Source organism: Poeciliopsis prolifica, unplaced genomic scaffold, assembly GCF_027474105.1.
Source record: "Poeciliopsis prolifica strain line A6 unplaced genomic scaffold, Auburn_PproV2 SCAFFOLD108, whole genome shotgun sequence".
NCBI classification, from domain to species: Eukaryota; Metazoa; Chordata; class Actinopteri; order Cyprinodontiformes; family Poeciliidae; genus Poeciliopsis; species Poeciliopsis prolifica.
The window spans coordinates 467501-490000 of record NW_026562483.1 but is presented as its reverse complement, the minus strand read 5'-3'; the positions used below and the strand labels follow the sequence as shown (position 1 = coordinate 490000).

The following is a 22500-nucleotide window of genomic DNA, read 5'->3' as shown; positions in this document are numbered from 1 at the left end:
AGAAAGGTCACACTTAACTTTTCCTTTCACTGAGACTTTATGTCTGAATTATTGGAGCTTCAACTGACGAAGGGAGGAATGACAGCAGCTGCAGTCAGCAAGACCAGAAACAAAGTTAAAATAAAAACCACAAGCAGGACGAGCGAGCAGAGAGAGAGAGAGACGTATGAGAAAATCGATGCAGCGTCCGCCGGGGACAGAATGTCATGAAGCTTTTTACCGCGCCGTAATGGACGGCCGCAGCCTTTACTGCAGGAGTCACCTTGTCTGACGGACAGAGAGACGCAGAAAAACAGAAATCATTCAAATACGAGAGAATCTGGCAGAAGAGAGGAAGGACGGAAAAACGGGACGGAAATGTGACAAAGACACGATGGATGAGGGGGGAGCAAAACGTTCATGAGGGAAGAAGAAAATCTGAAGGCAGCGGAAAAACATCCCATGTGGTGGAAGAAAAAACCTGATGATTATTAATGTAAAGCTTTCGGTTCAACCAACACAGACGATTATTTCTAAAATTTGGTTTGGTGAGATCTGAACAGCAGATTGTCTGAAACCTCCAGAAGGACATGTGGAATAAAGGAAGAGGAGGAGTACACACACACACACACACACACACACATGCACACACACACACACACACACACACACATGCACACACACACACACACACACACACACATGCACACACACACACACACACACACACATGCACACACACACACACACACACACACACACACACACATACACACACACACACACGCACGCACGCACACAGGCTCGCACGCACGCACACACACGCACACGCACACATATACACACACATATAGACACGCACACACGTAGATACACATATACACACACACACACATACACACAAAGACACACACATATATAAATATACACACATATACACACACACGCTGCCACCCCTGAAAAATCCCTGGCCTCTCTTGCCACTCTAGAGATATTTTTCTAGATCTGCCCCTGAATTTGAGGACATTTTTCTAACAAAATGGTTTTGGGACTTGATTAAAAATGTTTGGTTCCTCATTAATTAATTACATTTAAACCGGAAATTACCAGGTTACGGCCTGAAATAACGAAGCGTTCTGTCGGAGGAAACACCGGCGTGCCACTGTGAAGCATGGTGGTGGCAGCATCAGGATGTGGAAGCTTCATAAATCAGACAGCATCATGAGGAAACATTATCTGGAAATACTGAAGCGATGAGACATCAGACAGGAAGTTGAAAATCTGGTCCAAATGGGCCACAAAGTCCGGATTACTCACAGAAAAAACATCAAGTTTAATTTGTTTTTAGAAAACTAATCTTTAAATATTAAAACTGCAAAAATGCTAAAAAGATCTTTTAGACGGTCTGAAGCCATGTGGAGTGGGTCCGGTTCCCTTGGTTCTGTGGTTCTGACCCGCTCTGTATCGACTTCCTCTCTCACATCACAGACGCACCCAAGAGTCTGTCTGCCAGCTTAGAGGCCGATCGATCAGCCGCTATCGATCAGAAGCATGGATCGGGCCACATATTGATCCAGGTATTGGTGATTAGGACATCAGGGATAAACGACAGAACCGCATGGAGCGATTCAGAGCAGAACTAAACCTCTGAAAGAGGGGCGGGCCTGGTACAGAGGAGGCGGGGCTTACCACAGGCGACGTCAAAGTAAAATCTAACTGATCGTTTAATGTTCTTCAGATAAAGGAAATAAAAAAATCTGTGCAAAGTGAGCTGAGTGTTAAACTGATAAAAAAAATGCAGCAGAAGCAGGTTTACGCACTAATCTCTGGTCTACAGTGGTGCAGACTCAGCTCAGGTTTTATGAATGAAATAATCTCTGCGACCGCGAAGCACGAGTGACGAAAAACTCTGATGTCATCGGAGGTGAAGCGGGTTCGGGTCCTGCTGGTTGACCAATTCAGTGTGACATCAGGTTCTAGATGTTTACATCTACTATTCGTCACAGTGACAACCATATTGATCCGAACGATGATAAAATAATGATCTGTAAGACTGTGTGTCACAGGAACTACATTCCCCCAGACACAAATCCTGCTCTTGAAAAACATTCCTGTTTGTAATTGGACTCTTTAGTTCAGGAGTCACAGACAGAATGTGACTTACATCACAAAATACTAAATGTGTTTAATCATATCTTCAAGTTTATTGATGCTTTTTTCAACAAACAGTGGAGAAAATACTAAAAACAAAAATTTCCGACAATAAGGAGTTTTGTGTTAAACTTAAATTTATTAAGACAGGAATAATAATTTATCATCAACGATACGATAAATCCTGCATTAGGACACAAGAAAACAAAAGATATCTTCAGGATGATGAAACAGCCTGAACTGGTTCCGGTTCTGACCCAATGCAGTGTAAAGCAGAGGAGGAAGAGGAGTGTAAAGAGGAAGAGGAGTGAGGAAGAGCAGATCTACTCACAGGTTCTTCACATTGGTGATTCCTCTGAAGGCTTTCCGTGGAACGGCCTGGATCTGATTCTCACTGAGATCCCTGCAGACGAGACGAGGAGAACATCAGTCACATGATCTCTGTCTCTCTCACACACACACACAAGACGCACACACACACACACAGTGAAAATACACGCACACACACACACACACACAGTGAAAATACACGCATGCACACACACAAAGACGCACACACACAAAGACGCACACACACAAAGACCACACACACACAGTGAAAATACACGCACACACACACACACAGTGAAAATACACGCACACACACACAGACGCACACACACACACACACACACACACACACACACACACACACACACACACACACACACACTCTACCTCACAACAAAGGATGGCATGACATTTATAATCAGTGAAACAATTTGGACCAAAAACCTTCAAAGACAAAAGGAAATTCAGCCGATATGTGTGTGTGTGTGTGTGTGTGTGTGTTTGTTTCTAAATCTTGTGGGGACCATGTTCCTGACAGATTCTACTCTGTGAGGACTCGCTGCTCCTTGTGGGACAGAAGCCTGGACCCCTCAAGGGGAATATCTGTTTTTGGGTCAGGGGTCAGATTTAAGATTAAAGTGTGAATTGAGTTTTGGTTACGATTAGGGTTAGGCTGTAGAAATGAAGATAGCCACGCAAACCGAATTCTGATCGCAAATATTTAGTTTGATCAGTTAAACCAGGTGTGTCAACTCGTTTTCGTTTTGGGCCAAATTAAGATCATGAAGGCTCTTAAAGGGCCAGTTGTGCCAGAATCTGTTGATAAAACCTGTTCACAAACTGTTAATATGTCAATGAATTCTTAAAATTACATCATATTATTGAAGATCTTTTCAGTCTCTTCAGGAACTAATAATAAATGCGACTGTTTATTTACTCGCTGTATAAATCATGGACTATAATCACACATCAATTAAATTCTCAAGAAACTGAAGGGATTGATATAAATTGGCAGTAAACAGATAAAAACTGTATTGATATGATTGATAATATAATATTTAATCACACTTAGTGTTTAGTCTACACTGTAGAGGGCCACATAAAAAGCTACAGGGGGCCGGATTTGGCCCCCGGGCCTTGAGTTTGACACATGTGAGTTACACAATGCGAGCCGATGTTTTTCTCAGCCACTGGACACTGACAGATGTAATAATATAAATATTTGCCTTATTAACACACAAAGTAACACTTTCAAAAACCTGCAGCTAAGGATTCTGGGAAATATTTCCAACTCCTGTTTTTTCTCCTTTTTAAGTGCTGACCTAAAAATCTTTGTTTACACGATATTGGAGACACAAAGTCTCTCTTTCATAAATTCAAACCCCAAGCAAATGTTGTACAGTGCATTTCTACATATGGGACAGATGAATACAAAGTAGTGCAGAATCGATAATTTATAGAGCATCTTTCTGCAGGTCTTCATAAGGCTGGATGGAGAACATCTGAAACTTCGACTAGACCATTTTAGTCCATAATACTATTTCAGGATGTCACTTTCGAGATTTTTGTGTAAAAACAATTGAAAACTAGGAATAATTTCACATTAACATGACTCTTTGTGTCAGAGTTTGAGGATAGTTCTTTTACAGCCAATCAGATGCAGAGAAGCAGCAAGCTGACTCAGCTGAGAAGAACCAAACCTCGGTTTTGGCTTCATGGCTGCTAGTTTTGGTTAAATCTGTTGTAATTCTGAAGGAGCTGCTTAGCTCATTGTTCTGACCCGGTTTATGATCCACTTTCTGACTCGGGTTCTAATCTGGGTTTTGATCCAGTTTCTGACCCGTTCTGCTTGCTTCAGGCTGAGATGCTGGTGCAGCCGAGATGACGCAGTTATGATGTTTGAATGCGCAGCAGAACCGGGGAATATCCGCTGTTTGCGCTTCTAGTTTCCATGTCTTCCTCTTCCAGCCCATCAGCCCATCTGCTTCCACTTTAGCAGCTTCAGAACCAGAACAAACTTTTCTGTAATTTTCATCTGTTTGCAGCAGTGAGATATAAACAAGTAGATGAAAAATAAATGGAGGAGGGAGCATTAAAAAGTAATTTATTACCGGCATTTCAGAGATAATAATATTTTACTGTTTTGTTTACCATCTATTTGTTCTTTGTTTTGGCAGAAGAAAAAGTGAAATAAAAGCTGTGATGAGACAGTTTGTCTTTAAGTGACTGTCTCACTGCTCCTCCCTTCATGCTGCTGCTGGGGGTTGAAAACTTTATTCCCTCCTGCAGAGCTGGGTCTGATTCTGAGAAATCTGGGTGGTCCAAACAGAAATGCAGCCAACGTTTTATTAAAAAACTAAAAAATGAGGATAAATCAGTATATAAAAAAGATCTGCTCACAGAAAAATCACTGAAATAATAGTAATAAATTTAGACTGTTACATATCTGAGGCCATAACAAATAAAATTCAACACTCTTTATTATCGACAAAATTAAAAAGAAAAACTAGAAACCATAAGAAAAACTTTGAAATATGAAGAAAGATGATAGTTCAAAGTTTGTTTCACCAAATCCTGGTTCCTGGAAAAGTTTAACCTTATAGTGATTAAAACTATAGGGACGACAGAGAAGGCTGCTTATTTTCTACAGGTGTAATGGTAAAAAACTGCATTCAATAAGCAGTAGATACAGACAGTGTGGGCTCAACGAACCAAATAGCTAGCGTCACAAACCGCTAATTTTCTAAACTAGATTCTGAGCTCTGCTAACATTAAACACAAAATAAATTAGCAGAAGCTATCACCGCTATAAACCACTGGACACAAAGAAATTTGCTACTCTGATGCTAAACTGCTAATTACAAAAATTGCGTACAAGTTAACGATAAACTCCTAATGACATAAAATAATTACAGAAACTACTCCAAATGTATAAAAATTAGCAGAAGCATTAAGCTAGCTTTAGCTTCTTCTCTGGTGTGAGACGCACTAACAGGAAAGTCCTCAGTTGCTGACTTTGCTACATTTTACCACTTTATGTTTGTATAAATATGACCAAAGAGGAAACCATACAATCTGACATAAAGTTCATCCAGGTCCTGACAATGAGGAACATTTCATTACAATAATTGGTTTGAAAGTCTAAAAAATGGTAGGCATTTTGAAAAATGTCCAATATGGCCAGCTGCTTGAATCTTGAAATTCAAGCAGCTGGTAGGAAAAATGAAAAACAGTTGATATTTTATTTGATCTGTTTTTTATCCGATCACCTGATTAATCGTAAGAATAATTGATAGATACTCGTTTACTAAAATATTCGTTTACAACAGCCCTAGAGTGAGTCTTTTTGTTTGAGTATTTTGGTTTAGGTCTTTTTTGTTTGAGTCTTTTGGTTTGAGTCTTTTTTGTTTGAGTCTTTTGGTTTGAGTCTTTTTGTTTAGGTCTTTGACTCATCTCGGGCTCCAAGAAGACTGATGGACGTTTCAGCGTTTCCTCGTCAGAACTCAGAGCGTTACATCATCTCTCACTTCCTCCATCCATCTACAGCTTCATCACTTTCTCTCCCCGTGTCTGGCTCTCGCTTGCCCCCCCTGGGGGCTGTTACAGTATTTAATATTGTCCCATAAAGAGAGTAATAAATATTGACTGCTGGCTAGTTCATATTCTCCAGGTTTTAAGGCACTCCGCTGGAGGGTGAAACCAAGTCATGCTGCAGGTGTTCGGACTGCTGAGCGCCATTCAGAACTTTCCGCTTTCTACCGTTTGGACCTACAGCTGGTCTTCTACTACAGCATAAGAAGAACATCAGTTTAATATAAATATTGTATTTCCTGTTTTGACGTCAAACCACTCACAGGGTTTTAGATGAAACAGGAGCGGGACAGTAACCACATTCTCAGCCTGAAACTGGTTTTATGCTGGAATGTGAACTGGGGATAAACACTGGAAGCTTTTCCTCCAAACTTCATTTGTTCTGGGAAAACTTTTATCCCATCAGATCTGCATCCTGGCAACGTCACGAACGTATAGCTCCACGCATGTGAAACTGGAAGCTTCCCATCAGAACCACTGCTTGGCTACGGATCCACTCCACTTGAATGATGCCGATGGCTGCCAACAAACTGCAGGGATATATATTACCCAGAGCTGGCACTGAGTTGCAAACAGCATGACTGTGGTATTGAGCTGTCAAGCAACAACTCTCCTTTTCTTTTTATGCCAAATGTTCTGAACTAAAAGTATTTTTCTCCTGGCAAGCAGAACAGCATTTCAGGATGGAACGCAAAAACGATCAGCTGTTTTCTGTTTTTAGATTTCTGCGTCATAAAACCTCTGTCAATTCATAGCCTACATGTTTTAAACAACTGAAATTATGTGTTCTTCATCTTTACAACCTTTTTCAGGTTAAGGAAAAAGCAGAAGCATTAAGCTAGCTTTAGCTTCTTCAAGCAGCTGGTATATATTTATAGAGCAAATATATATATTTGCTCTAAAAGCTGCAGTAACTATTGCCACAGCTAACCAAAACGTTAACTTCACTAACCAGTAATCGACTACAACAAAATCTTAGCTATGCCAATGATAATCTGACAAACACTTAAAATAAATTAGTGGAAGCTAGCACTAAGCAGCTAAGCATATTAAAAGATTAGCGGAAACTTATGCTAAACAACTAAGAACATAAAAAAAATCAGAGGAAGCTAACGCTAAACTCTCAATCACATCCAAAAATTAGCAGATGCTAACAATAAACTGCTAACCATGTTTAAAAATGAGCAGAATATTCAGTGAACGACTGAGAACATAAAAAATTAGCAGAAGCTAATGCTAACCATTAAGATGACTGTCTTTTGTCACTTTAAAGATGGATGACCAATGTTGACAATTATCCAAATCAATTATCCATATCATCCAGTCATGAAAATGTGAAGCATTTTATGGTAATAATTCGTTAAAAAGGCTCCACCATGGCAGCCATCTTGAAAATGGCCATCATACTAAAATTTAAGTGGCTGATGGGGATATATGGAAACAATCCAACCTGAAAGGTTAGCATGCAACTGTTTATGCTTGTATCCATACTGGAAAGACTTCAGCTAGCTAAATAGAGCAGTGCTGCTCTATTTAGCTAGCTGATGTGAGAGAATCTTCATCAGTGCAGACAGAGCTTCTGCAGCAGTGTGAGCGTGCGTGTGTTAGGGGGCGGCTGCTGCAGTAGACGTAAAGCAAAGCGGCCATGTTCGACTGGTGGTCGTAATGTTTTGCTCTCTGTTGGATACACTGTAGCCATTTTGTTCTGATCCTCCTAAGAGCTCTCCATCTCACTAACAGAATAACTGTCTTTTTTTTTTAAATAAATGGAAAATGTTGCTGCAAAGCCAAATACTCCCCCCCATTAGAGCAGGATGACCTTTAGATTTGACCTCCATGTTGCAGTGATGCATTAATGGAGGAAAAACTGAATGGCCTCAGTTTCTCATCTTTCTCCTTCATGTCTTTGCTGTTCTTCATCACTCCTTTGCCTCGGTGCCCTTGCTCTGGCGCCCTGCACCCCCACCGCCACAGACCTCCCCTCCCCCGTTCCCAGTGATTTAATTAAGTGGGCGCTGTATGAATAAAAATATTGCCCCCTATATTGATCATGGTGGATGGAGGCTTGACAGCCTGGCTGGCTGCAGTGGGACAGCACTTCTAGCTAAATGTAGCTAAGTGTGTGTATGTGCATGTACTTGTTTAGTTAACCTATTTGAGACTGTGTTTGGCAGATATACCCACTTTCTGAGGACCAATGAGAACCAAAACCTGGTTTTAAGATTTAAATTAGGTTTGGTTAACGATAGGAATGTTGAATTTTATTGTTTCCATCTGGACATTCATCCACAGCCATGCTGCGGTGGTAGAACTGTTCTGTTAACAAAATGAAATCTAACCATTTACATCATCTTTGTGCAGTTTTACCTGCAGGGGAAAAAATAAAGCGATCTTTCTATCTATCAACCGACTGACAACAGCTCCAGTTACCTGAAGACTGGGGGTTACATATAAGAGAACACCAACTTCAAAAAAACCAATTTCCACATAAAGAGCAGAACATTCAATCTTTTAGTTTTATGTTTTCAGGCCTGATGTTTTGCTATTATTAACAATCATTAAATAAAAAGATATAACTTGATTAGCTAATTTAAATATCTGCTGTACTGATGATCAGTCAGAGTTGGTGTGTGTCGCCTTACTTTAATGGCAACTGCAGCTTACCTACATGTTAAGATGGTCGAAGTCAAGCCAGCATAACTGACCTACTTTTTTCTTTCTCAGTATTTTTTAAACTAAAACTTTTTCAAATGAAATGTGAAACTTTGGATCTTGGTTAGTTGTATTATTAATAATTAGTAGCAAAGGCGTACATTTAAGATTTAGCATGATGATGACAACTTAGCAGCCAAACCAATGCTGGTCAATGTGTCTATGCTAGTAATAGTTAAAGCTGCAGAAAGTGTTGAAAATGTTTGGGTTAGTTTTGAACCCGATCATCAGTAAAATGAATGGAAGTCCATGTAAAGTTGTAATATGGATATAAATATGCATGTGTGTGTGTTTGTGTGTGTGTGTTTGTTTGTGTGTCTGTGTGTGTGTTTGTGTGTGCGTGCGTGTTTGTGTGTGTGTGTGTGTGTGTGTGTATGTGTTTGACGATTTCTTATGTTTGCAGAGAAGTCATCTGGGAGCTGTAGCATCAAACTCCAGCTAAGCTTCTAAAACAGCTCTCCTGGGGCTTCCTCACTCATTTCTCAGACACACACACACCTCGGCGGACACACACACACCTCGGCGGACACACACACACCTCGGCGGACACACACACACCTCGGCGGACACACACACCTCGGCGGACACACACACACCTCGGCGGACACACACACACCTCGGCGGACACACACACACCTCGGCGGACACACACACACCTCGGCGGACACACACACCTCAGCGGACACACACACCTCGGCAGACATGCGCGGCGCTGGGCTCCAGCCCTGCATCAGCATTATAAATGGACAGTGTGTGCGTTTTTGGGAGCGCGTTGTTCGGCCCTCCAGCCTATCGCTCTTCAGGAGCCTGTAAGTATCTATTATGTTTGGTCGATACCGTAATTAAATTGGACAGCTTAATGCAATTCTCTGTGATCCATGGGCCTTTATGGATATAAAAGCTTTTCTGGCCCTCTGCCTGAAACACATCCAGCAAATTCAGATGAGTTACTCTCATCAGGAGGAAGAGAAGGAATAGTTGTAGAGGTTAAGTCGCCCTGCTGGTCATTTGTTATTGTCTAATTCACTTTAAAGCCACAGAGGCCATTTTGGTTTAATGTGTTTTCACATCTGAATCGCCATCCGCCGGACTAAGCACTACTGGACCAGCTCTGATACCGGAGCCTCTTAGGGACATTTATGGAGCCAATAAAACCTGGAGGAGTGCAAGATGAAGAAAGGACGTTAAGCTCAACATAAGGAGGAGAGATAAACGGGGAGGAATCTGGATTAAAAGGAGGTGAAAAATAGATGAAGGGAAGGGTGAATAAATAAAACACAGATAAGAGCAGACTGCTGGAAAGGAGATCAACTGAACCGGTCGATGTTCAGTTATCAATATTATAAATCTTTTTTTTATTTTTCTGATTTCTAAACTGGATTTTAAGAATCTGAAAAATAAAAAATTTTTCAGTATTTGAGAATCAGTTCAGAGGAAACGGTCCAGTTCTGGCTTCTGATTGGTAGATTTCTCTGATCGATTGATCAATGCAGATGCTTTCAGTTTTACAACATTTATGAATAAAAATAAAAAGAATAAAGAGTGGAAAGAACAGATTCAGCATAAAATGAAACCTCGCTTTCAAAAGCTCCTCATTGTTTCTTTATTCTTCTACTACTTTTAAGTTTCTTTCAGCTGAACTGAAACTGGTTCAGTTTTTGCATTTCTGCTCAAGTAAAAGAATATTAGCTTAAAACTATAAGATGGTCATTTTAATATACAAGTGTCTAAAATAAATGCAGCATTAATTATTTCCAATAATTTCAGAAGACTAATGATAGATGATTAAAATAAAACACCAAGTCTGCCAATTGCAGCACTGCAAAATGGTGACAGTGAAAGTTTGTTCAACAACAACCAAATTCATTTATTGAAAAGTTTCTTCTGTTGAGAATTAATAAGAAATATATTCATAATCACAAGACTTTGAACTCTTTTGAGTTCTGCAAATAAAAATAAACCAAAACTAAAAACTAAACAATATCTAACTAACAGTAACTCATTAAAAAGAGCAAACACTGTAAAACTGAATTAAACAAAAACTCAACTAAATAACCTATCAGAACCGAGTGATTAACTGGACCTGGAAACATTTAAAGTTCAGAACAGAACCGGGCCGGCGGGCAGAACCACGAGGAACATCGAACTGAAAGCCGGCAGGAAACGGAGAGAAGCAAAGCATTCTGGGAAGAGACGGAGGAGCTGAGCGAAGCGTTTCGTCTTCCTGAGGAGAAAATCAGCAGATTAGACTGCAGGCGTGTGTGATCTGCGTGTGTGTGTGTGTGTGAGCTGTGTGTGTGTGTGTGTGTGTGTGTGAGCTGCGTGTGTGTGTGTGTGTGTGTGAGCTGTGTGTGTGTGTGTGTGTGAGCTGTGTGTGTGTGTGTGTGTGTGTGAGCTGTGTGTGTGTGTGTGTGTGAGCTGTGTGTGTGTGTGTGTGTGAGCTGTGTGTGTGTGTGTGTGTGTGTGTGTGTGTGTGTGTGTGAGCTGTGTGTGTGTGTGTGCGTGTGTGTGAGTGTGAGCTGTGTGTGTGTGTGTGTGTGTGTGTGTGTGTGTGTGTGTGTGTGTGTGTGTGTGTGTGTGTGTGTGTGAGATCTGCGTGTGTGTGTGTGTGTGTGTGTGTGCGTGTGTCTGAGTGTGAGCTGTGTGTGTGTGTGTGAGCTGTGTGTGTGTGAGTGAGCTGTGTGTGCGTGTGTGCGTGTGTGCGTGTGTGTGTGTGGATCTGCGTGTGTGTGTGTGTGCATGTGTGTGTGAGCTGTGTGTGTGTGAGATCTGCGTGTGTGTGTGTGTGTGTGTGTGTGTGTGCGTGTGTCTGAGTGTGAGCTGTGTGTGTGTGTGTGAGCTGTGTGTGTGAGTGTGAGCTGTGTGTGCGTGTGTGCGTGTGTGCGTGTGTGTGTGTGTGAGATCTGCGTGTGTGTGTGTGTGCATGTGTGTGTGAGCTGTGTGTGTGTGAGATCTGCGTGTGTGTGTGTGTGTGTGCGTGTGTCTGAGTGTGAGCTGTGTGTGTGTGTGTGAGCTGTGTGTGTGTGAGTGTGAGCTGTGTGTGCGTGTGTGCGTGTGTGTGTGCGTGTGTGTCCATCAGGGTCCAGATTGGATTGAGTGGTTCCTGGTTCTGCTCCAGCAGAGGGAACAGGTGCAGGAAATTGATTTTAGTCTCTTTAACGTCTCAATTTAAGGATTAAAAACAGAAGAACAGAAATCAGCTGGATTAACCCATGAGAATCAGACGTGGTGACAGAGATTATATTTATTATACATAATATTTGGTTTAAAACCAGCGGAACATGGATTCTATATATGCATTATGCCCTTAATTATTTTTGCTTTTGAACATTTAAATTCATGATTCAAATTATTAAATTTTAATCATGATTTCTAAAAGTGCCGGTTCCTCCCGTTATTTAAACCTCCTGCAGCGGTTCGGCTGTAAAAGCGTTAAGGTCTGATCTTCGACCAGGACCAGAACAGAACCGGGTTTCCGGTGCTTGTGGGTCTCCAGCAGGAATTTCAATGGTTTTCTTGCAGCTTTCTGCTACATTTGACTCCAAACATCTGAAACGTCTGAAGAGTGAAGCAGCCGACCCAAACAGCGCCGGTTCTGACCACCAGGTTCTGTTCGAACCGAGTCCTAGTTTCTGTGTTACTCCAGTATAAAACAACAAACATGGTCCGATGTGGTGTGGTGGTGCTCAAAGGATCAAACTAACATCATTCCTTTGTTCCTGTCTGAAGCTTTGATCAATCAATCAATCAATCAATCAATCAATCAATCAATCAATCAGATGATAAATTAAACAAACTCAATATTTTCCATTTGCATAATTTATCGTTTTTCTACCAAAAACTGGATAATAAAATCCTTAAAAAATTAAAACTTTTACAAGGTAATTTTGTTTTTAGATGATTCAGAATTAATTTTATTTGTTGGTTCTGTTGTTTTTTTTCTTTTCTTTGGATATTAAAAACATTTTCCAGCTCCAGAGTTAAATATTTATCAGCCTCTAAGGTTTGAATGAGAATATTCCTGCTTTACTATGATAGCAGTATTATTTTATACTACTGGAAAATTGTCTCCAAACAATAATATCGTTTATCACCATAGCGTCTGGGATGGTTCATCGCTAATCGCTAGAAGTCAAGTTTCCTTATGTAGCTACAAGCTAACTTGATGATTAGCTTTGAGCTAATCTTAGCATCAAGCTTTGATTAGCTACAAGCTAACTTGATGATTAGCTTTGAGCTAATCGGAGCATCAAGCTATGATTAGCTACAAGCTAACTTGATGATTCCCAGATTCAAACTTGAGAAACTTAAACTTTTATTAATGCATTAATATTAATGGCATTATTATTACAAATCATTAATTGGAATTATTCTTAATAATTAATCATAATTATAAAAGTTAAATATTGATGTAAATTTTCAGTCCCACTGTGTGTGTGGCGCTCAGGATGGTGTGTGTGTCTGTAGGTGTGTGTCTGTAGGTGCGTGTGTCTGTAGGTGTGTGTGTCTGTAGGTGTGTGTGTCTGTAGGTGTGTGTCTGTAGGTGTGTGTGTCTGTAGGTGTGTGTGTTTCTCATTTCCTCCCAGCAGAGATTAGAGGCAGAAGAGCAACAGGAGACACTGTTCATCCCTCCATTCATTCGTTCATCCCTCCATTCATCCGTTCATCCCTCCATTCATCCGTTCATCCCTCCATCCTCCGTTCATCTCTCTCTGACCTGAAGATGGCAGCACTGAGACGTTTTAGGCTATTTTTTTCCGATTGTTCATGTTACTCATTGACTTATCAAATTAAAATGAGCATTTAGAGATTTTTGATTTAACTTCAAGCTTCTTTTGTGCAATGTTAGAGATGTGAACTAAAAGATCCCAGTACATCAGTAAAGTAATTCCTTTTTAAAAAACAAAACGAAGGTATTATTGTCTAGATGCGACAGCTGCTTTCCTTCAGTGAACCTGAACCCGGCTGGAAGAGGCGAGACGAGCGGAGAGATGAAGAGCCGGACGGAAGATTAGAGACTTAATAACAGAAAAGGTGGAAATAAATCAGAGCGGCGAAATGTTAATGGGTGCAGAGCGGCAGGAGGGGAGGTTAAGTGGAAATTAGAGCAGGTTATGAGGCAGCAAAATAAAAAATATCATCTGAGCTCCGGCTGATCAGAGCGGATCTAGAAAGCAGATCTAGAAACTTTTACATGGAAATCCTGGATTTCTTCAGTGAAACAGAAAATTCATTCAAACTTTTTATTTATGATTTTCTCTGAGAAGAAAACAAAGACACGTTCCAGGTAGAAACAACCTCTGTTTTCAAACCTTAAAAATATCTGCACTTCATTTCTATTTTGATGACGTTGTTCTCAATATTAGATGAGCGATGATTGCGACTCGTAACCTGAGCCTCACATGTGACTCGTTTCTTTTTTAATTAATATAATTTAAGCAAACGGGTCAGAAAACTCCATCTGAAGCCGTCGATTCGAAGAAAACCTGCTTCACTCGCCGGTTGACCTCAGACTCTGGTTCCGTCCCAAACACAGATTTTGGTGTAACCGTGAAATGTGCCCCCGAGAAACACGGACTGCTACTGAGTCACTGAATGTTAGAGGACATCTGGAGCTTTCTGATTGGCTGAGCATCACATTCAACAGGCTGCGTTCTCATTGGTCCTTGGCGGCATGTTGGAGGTTTCAGATCCCAACTCGTCTAAAGCGGATCGATCTGAACGCGGCAGGGAAACTTGCAAGATCATCGTTCAGGTTGTTGAAGGGGAAACTGGGTAGAAACCGGAAACTGCGAAACAGCGACAACGACAAGACGGATCTGGAGCCTGGACGCAGATCTGAGGGAGATGACAAACATAAAGCCAATCATCTCTGCATGTCAGTGTTAGGAGGCCTCAGCTGTCCATCACACACACACGCACTAAAACACAACCCCATCTGATTACTGTCCACTTTCTGCAGCTCATCCATCATCCTCAGCTGTCAGTCTCATGTCAAGAGCCTTTTGGCATCAGACTGACACACACACACTAAAAACACACCCAGATGTGCATCATGGAGGAGGGGCCTCAGCCCAAGCCGGTCCGGATCAGAAACGCTGCTCGGCATCAGAACCGACGGTTCCTCTGGTTCAGCGTTTTCACGTGTTTAGCAGGTTACTGTCATTTAAAAATAATAACAGGTAAAGTCAGAAAATGACTTGACAACAATAGTTTGACTGTAAATCTGTGCAGGAAGTGAAGACAAACACCCACGCACACACACACACACACACACACACACACACACATACACACACACACACACACACACACACACACACACACACACACACATACACACACACACACACACACACACACACACATACACACACGCACGCACGCACGCACACACGCACGCACGCACACACACACACCCACACAACACACACGCACGCACGCGCGCGCACGCACGCACGCACGCACGCACACACACACACACACACACACACACACAACATACACACACACACACACACACACACACACATACACACACATACACACACACACACACACACACACACACACACATAACACACCACACACCACACACACACACACATACAACACGCATACACACACACACACGCACGCACGCACACACACAACACACACACACACACACACACACACACACACACACACACACACTCTGATTTACTGATGTCGTATCTCTGCCGCCCAACATACAGCAACAGTCCCAGGAGTAATTCATCACTGTGTGTGTGTGTGTTGTGTGTGTGTGTGTGTGTGTGTGTGTTGTGTGTGTGTGTGTGTGTGTGTGTTAAATTACTGCTATGGCACATTGAGCCCTGGCCATCACTCCAGCAGGTGACACCCATTAACAGAGGTGGCGGCTCTGACACACACAGCGCAGCGACGGCGAGCGGTCCTGATGGAGGAAGAGGAGGAGGAAGAGGAGGAAGCACACATGGAGTCACAGAAACACCATGTGAAGGAAAAAACACTAAACTAGAAAACCAACCAGCCGGTCCAGATCCACACAGGGGTGTTCAATCAGGTCAATATCAGTACAAATGACCCAAACAACGAAGCAGACGCTCTGTCTGCACTGATGAAGAGCAAAGCTCTGACCAATTTACTGATTCTCATCTGGTTGGTGTTTCTAGTTTTCTATCCTCCCCATTTTCTCTATGAGAATCTCATAGTTAAAGTTATTTTACAATTTAATATGAGAGCCAGTTCAGAAATCCAAATAATAAAAGGGATTCAGGAGCATCTTCAGATTGGAGACGAATCTGTGATCTGAAGAACCACTGCGTTAAAAAGCTGCCAGGTGTTAGAAATGAATAATGCAGCAGCGATTATCTCTGCAACGATCCTAACCTAACCCTAACCCCTAACCCCTAACCCCTAACGTTAAACATCAACCTGGGGAAATACGTCGCTAAGCTCTGCAGTTAAATGCTCTGTTTCTGTAATCCAAGACGAAGATCACCAGAACATTAGCATCAGGCTAACCAGAGCAGCATTATCATCAGCTAAAACACCCGACACGATGAAATACTCATAGCTACAAAACAAAAACTAATGTCTTTAGCACATTAGCATCACATTCACCAGAGCAGATTTAGCATTGTGCTAACCAGGAGCAACATTAGCATTATGCTAATTATGACCAAAAAAAGTAAAGAGCAGAAAACAGGTTAGAATTATGGAAGCTAAAGCTAACAAAACACACTGAAGAAATGAAGCTGGAGCTTCGCTAATTCAAGATGGAGGATTTGGTGGATGCAAAACTTTTCTGCATTTTCTGCAGCAGCGGTGAGAGTTTGAGTTTCAGCCAAAGTTAGCTTCTCTTCTGCGCTACCAGAGCTGGACTGTAAATAATTCAGATCACATTGAGTCACACACTGCTGAGTTAAACTGGCTTCAGTAATGTGGCTTTTAGACGATCATTTTCAGGTGTGTTGAGGTGCAAACGATGTTTTCAGAGCAGCGCAGGATAATCGATATGATCCAAGCTGATGATGATGATGCATCTGCTCAGCTGGTTGTGATGAAGAGCCGGAATATCTGTTTTCACCTCTGGATTATAACTCAGGGTGTCAATCTGGATTAAAGCGTTCACCTGAGACAGACGGAGAAACAGAGGCAGAGCAGCAGGACGATGGCGTCCTTTACCTGGAGCCTCCACACAGGGTGTGGAAACACTGCAGCACAGCGCCACCCGGTGGACACAAGCACACAGTGCAACTGCAGCTTCATCCATCAGCAGAAAGCAGCAGGAGGCAACATGGAGGACGGACCGTCAGAAAAAACACAAAATGAACAAACTGGTGCATTTAAAGGAACCATTTGATCCAGATCTGATCAGAGGAACACGGCGGTGGCTGCATCATGCTGTGGGGAGTCAGAGGTTCAACTTCCAGCAGGACAAAGTGCAGAAACACGCAGCCAGAGAGATGGCTTAGAGAGCAGGTGTTCAAAGTGGGGGCCGCGGGCCACGGGGGCCCCGGCGGGCGCGAGAGGGGCCTCAGAAAGCTGGACGAAATGTCCGAAAAAAAAATGAATCTGTCATGATGTTTAATCATAAAATTTAAATAGTTACTATAAAAAATAATTTATTTAAATGTTATTTGACCTGCTAAAGCTAGAGGGCGCTATGAGGGCCTGAGAAAGATGGAGTGAAAAGTAGAACAAAAGCAAAAGTAAAAAAACTTGAATCTGTCATAATGTTTTACTATTAAATGTGATACTGTGATAAAATACAATTTTTTAAAATATTATTTGTTGTGCTAATGCTAGCCTAGCATGTGAGAAACAGAAAAGCTTCTGAGAAGAAAGAGTTTATGAAGCGTCCAGCAGTCCTGCTGACGAGGAAAACTGCTGCAAAAACTAAAAATATTAAAATTAAAACTGACTGGAGTCAGAAATATGAGGATAAATTTATCCTAATTGACACGAATTATTACAGAATACTGACCAAAAGGAGAAAAAACAATAAAAGTAAATATGTTTCTTTACATATTTAGGAGCATCATTTAGAAGCTGTTGCTGGTTTAGATCATAGCAGATTCATAGGTTTGTATGGCCTAGTCAAAGTCCAGACCTGAGCGCAACTGAGAGTTTGTGATTTTTTTCATTAAATCTCCAGATTTCAATCAGCAAAAGCTGAAAACTTGTGTCTGCATACAGACACAAGTTTCCAGCTTGTTGTGCTGCTCCCCCCTCTGGTCAGCGGCGGCCATTAATCATGGCGACATTTATCAGGAGCTAGCGGCTAACGCTAACTTCCACCCGGGCAGGAAACAGGAAGTAGAGAAATGTGTTATTTTCTAACAAAATAAATGAGCAAAGAGTGAAACTTCTCCACACACACACACACACACACCAAACACACACCAACACACACACCAACACACACACCAACACACACTAACACACACCAACACACACACCAACACACACTAACACACACCAACACACACACCACACACCAACACACACACCAACACACACTAACACACACCAACACACACACCAACACACACTAACACACACCAACACACACTAACACACACCAACACACACACCAACACACACACTAACACACACCAACACACACCAACCAACACTAACACACACCAACACACACACCAACACACACGCACTAACACACACCAACACACACACTAACACACACCAACACACACACCAACACACACGCACTAACACACACAACACACACACTAACACACACCAACACACACACACCAACACACACCACCACACACACACCAACACACACGCACTGACACACACACACCAACACACACACCAACACACACACTAACACACACCAACACACACACCAACACACACACACCAACACACACACACTAACACACACAAACACACACACACTAACACACACCAACACACACACTAACACACACCAACACACACACACTAACACACACACCAACACACACCAACACACACACCAACACACACACTAACACACACCAACACACGCACACCAACACACACACCAACACACACACTAACACACACGCACTGACACACACCAACACACACCAACACACACACTAACACACACCAACACACACACCAACACACACACCAACACACACGCACTGACACACACCAAACACACACCAACACACACACTAACACACACAACACACACCAACACACACGCACTGACACACACACCAACACACACACACTAACACACACACCAACACACACACTAACACACACCACACACACACACCAACACACACACCAACACACACACCAACACACACGCACTGACACACACCAACACACACACCAACACACACACTAACACACACCAAACACACACCAACACACACACACCAACACACACACAACACACAAAACACACACACTAACACACACCAACACACACACTAACACACACCAACACACACACCAACACACACACTAACACACACCAACACACACACTAACACACACCAACACACACACCAACACACACACACTAACACACACCAACACACACACTAACACACACCAACACACACACCAACACACACGCACTGACACACACACACCAACACACACACACAAAACACACCAACACACACACACTAACACACACCAACACACACCAACACACACACACCACACACACACACAAACACACACACACACACACACAACACACACACCAACACACACCAACACACACAAACACACACCAACACACACCAACACACACCAACACACACACCAACACACACACCAACACACACACCAACACACACACTAACACACACCAACACACACACCAACACACACGCACTGACACACCAACACACACACCAACACACACACACTAACACACACCAACACACACACACTAACACACACCAACATACACCAACACCACACACAACACACACACACCAACACACACCAACACACACACACCAACACACACCAACACACACACCAACACACACACACCAACACACACACACCAACACACACACACCAACACACACCAACACACACACACCAACACACACCAACACACACACACCAACACACACACCAACACACACCAACACACACACCAACACACACCAACACACACACACCAACACACACACACCAACACACACCAACACACACACCAACACACACACACCAACACACACCAACACACACACCAACACACACACACCAACACACACACACACACACACACCAACATACACACCAACACACACACCAACACACACACACTAACACACACCAACACACACACTAACACACACACCAACACACACACACCAACACACACCAACACACACACACCAACACACACACACTACACACACCAACACACACACACCAACACACACCAACATACACACCAACACACACACCAACACACACACACCAACACACACCAACACACACACACCAACACACCAACACACACACCAACACACACACACTAAACACACACACCAACACACACACTAACACACACACACCAACACACACACACCAACACACACACACTAACACACACACACCAACACACACACACCAACACACACACCAACACACACACACTAACACACACACTAACACACACACACTAACACACACACCAACACACACACCAACACACACACCAAACACACACACAGACACACACACACACCAACACACACACACTAACACACACACCAACACACACACACAGACACACACACACAAACACACACACCAACACACACACCAACACACACACACCAACACACACACACAAACACACACACACCAACACACACACACAAACACACACACCAACACACACACACACACACACACACACAAACACACACACAAACACACACACTAACACACACACACACGCTGCTTCCTCCTCCAGTATTTCCCCCTGAATTTTTGATCGTTTTTTAAAAAGATATGAAAAACATTATCGTTAATTTTCTTTTGACTCAATTAAAATGTAAAACTCCCATTATCAGAGGTCGTTTTAATAAACGACAGAAAAGTTGAGCTTTTTGGAGCGATATTAAAACAATGACCTCTGACCCCCAGGGAACCTCTCACATCCTCCAGCAGGGGCAGCACTGAGCTCTGCTTCAACCTTTACCAGGAAACAGAGATGAGAATAAAACACCAATTAACCGCATGATTGGTGTAAATAATTAATAAAGATAAACTAGCCAGGCTTTATGTGGAAATATTCACAAAGTTCAGCTTCAACCTCATCAGAATTTTATTTCATTTAAGGGCATCGGAGTCGTAAGGCTGAATGTAAAAACAGATAAAAATTGAAAACTTTGCAGCGTTTTCATAAACTGGTTTGTTTCTATGTGGCAAAAAAAAATCCCAATAACTATGCAGTAGTTTGGGTCAGGGTTTCTCAAAGACTGGGTTGTGGGCCCCTGGAGGGCCACAAGGAGAGGCTAAAGGCGCATAGCAAACAAGAAATGGAAAGGTTTTGATAAGAAAAAAAGTGAAGGAATTGTGAATAAAACTGGGAACCACCCTGCAGCCAACAAGCAGAGAGAGATATTATGGGGTGTTTTAGATCTGTGTTCTCAAACTGGGGGCACGGGCCACCAGAGGGCCACCAGAGGGCGCAGAAAGTAGGAGAAAAAATTATAGAAAAGAAGAAGAACCCAAACATCTTTCAATTTTTATCCTAAAATGTAACCTTTTGTATCATTATTAAAAATTATTTATTGAAATGTTACTTATCATGCTAAAGCTAACCTAGCAAAAGCTAAGATAAAAAATAACGTAAAGGAAATGTCTACTAAAGCTAATAAGTACAAAATTATGGAGAAAAGGATTTCACTTATCAGGAAAAACCTCAATAAGAAGCAACGTGGGAAAGACAACAGTAAAGGACGAACAGGCAACTGTATGGAAACACCAGTCGACATATAATGAATCGTTACGGCAAAAAGTTGAGTAAGAAATAAAAGCTGCTGCAGAGATAAAAAGTAAAAAATGGAGGAGTTTCCACAGAAAGGTGTTTCCTCTGTCCTCAACAACAGGTTAGCTTAGCTCATTAGCCATTAGCGGTTTCGCTAACTGAGGACGGATGAATGGGACGCCTGTGCTGTGCCTGACAGGAACAGGAAGCTCCTGACAGGTGGAGGTAAGCTTTAGGGCTGACGGGCGGTTTGGTGGACAACCACAGGGGGCTGCTCAGTGTGTGTGTGTGTGTGTGTGTGGACTCAGGGGGATAATCTTTAGTCGGACCACTCACTGCGCAGCGCGTGGACGGACGAGGCGCCGAGCCAAGTCACACAGACGGACCGCCGGGTCCAACCGATATTCCAGACTTCCCTTCTCCCCTCTGGACTGTCACACACATGATTAACCGTGTGTGTGTGTGTGTGTGTGTGTGTGTGTGTGTGTGTGTGTGTGTGTGTGTGTGTGTGTGTGTGTCCATCTCCCTGTTCAGGACCATCAATCTGCATCAGGTGGATGTGGAACAGCTTAGAGCTGACGGCTGAGCCGAGTCGTCAGAGGGTCTCCAGAAACGCTTCGATGAGAACAAACGTCCTGCAGAATCAATCAGGTTCCTCCTGGAGACCGATAGGGCTCCACACCTCACAGAGCCCCCTTCAGGGCAGAGCCCTCAGGAAGCTGCGCTGCAGG

The 22500-nt window shown here is 42.6% G+C and overlaps 1 pseudogene; it reads right to left on the bottom strand.

Annotated features, from left to right (window-relative positions):
* LOC129354339 (slit homolog 3 protein-like) overlaps positions 1-22500 on the bottom strand; it is a 184987-nt pseudogene that overhangs the window by 78579 nt on the left and 83908 nt on the right.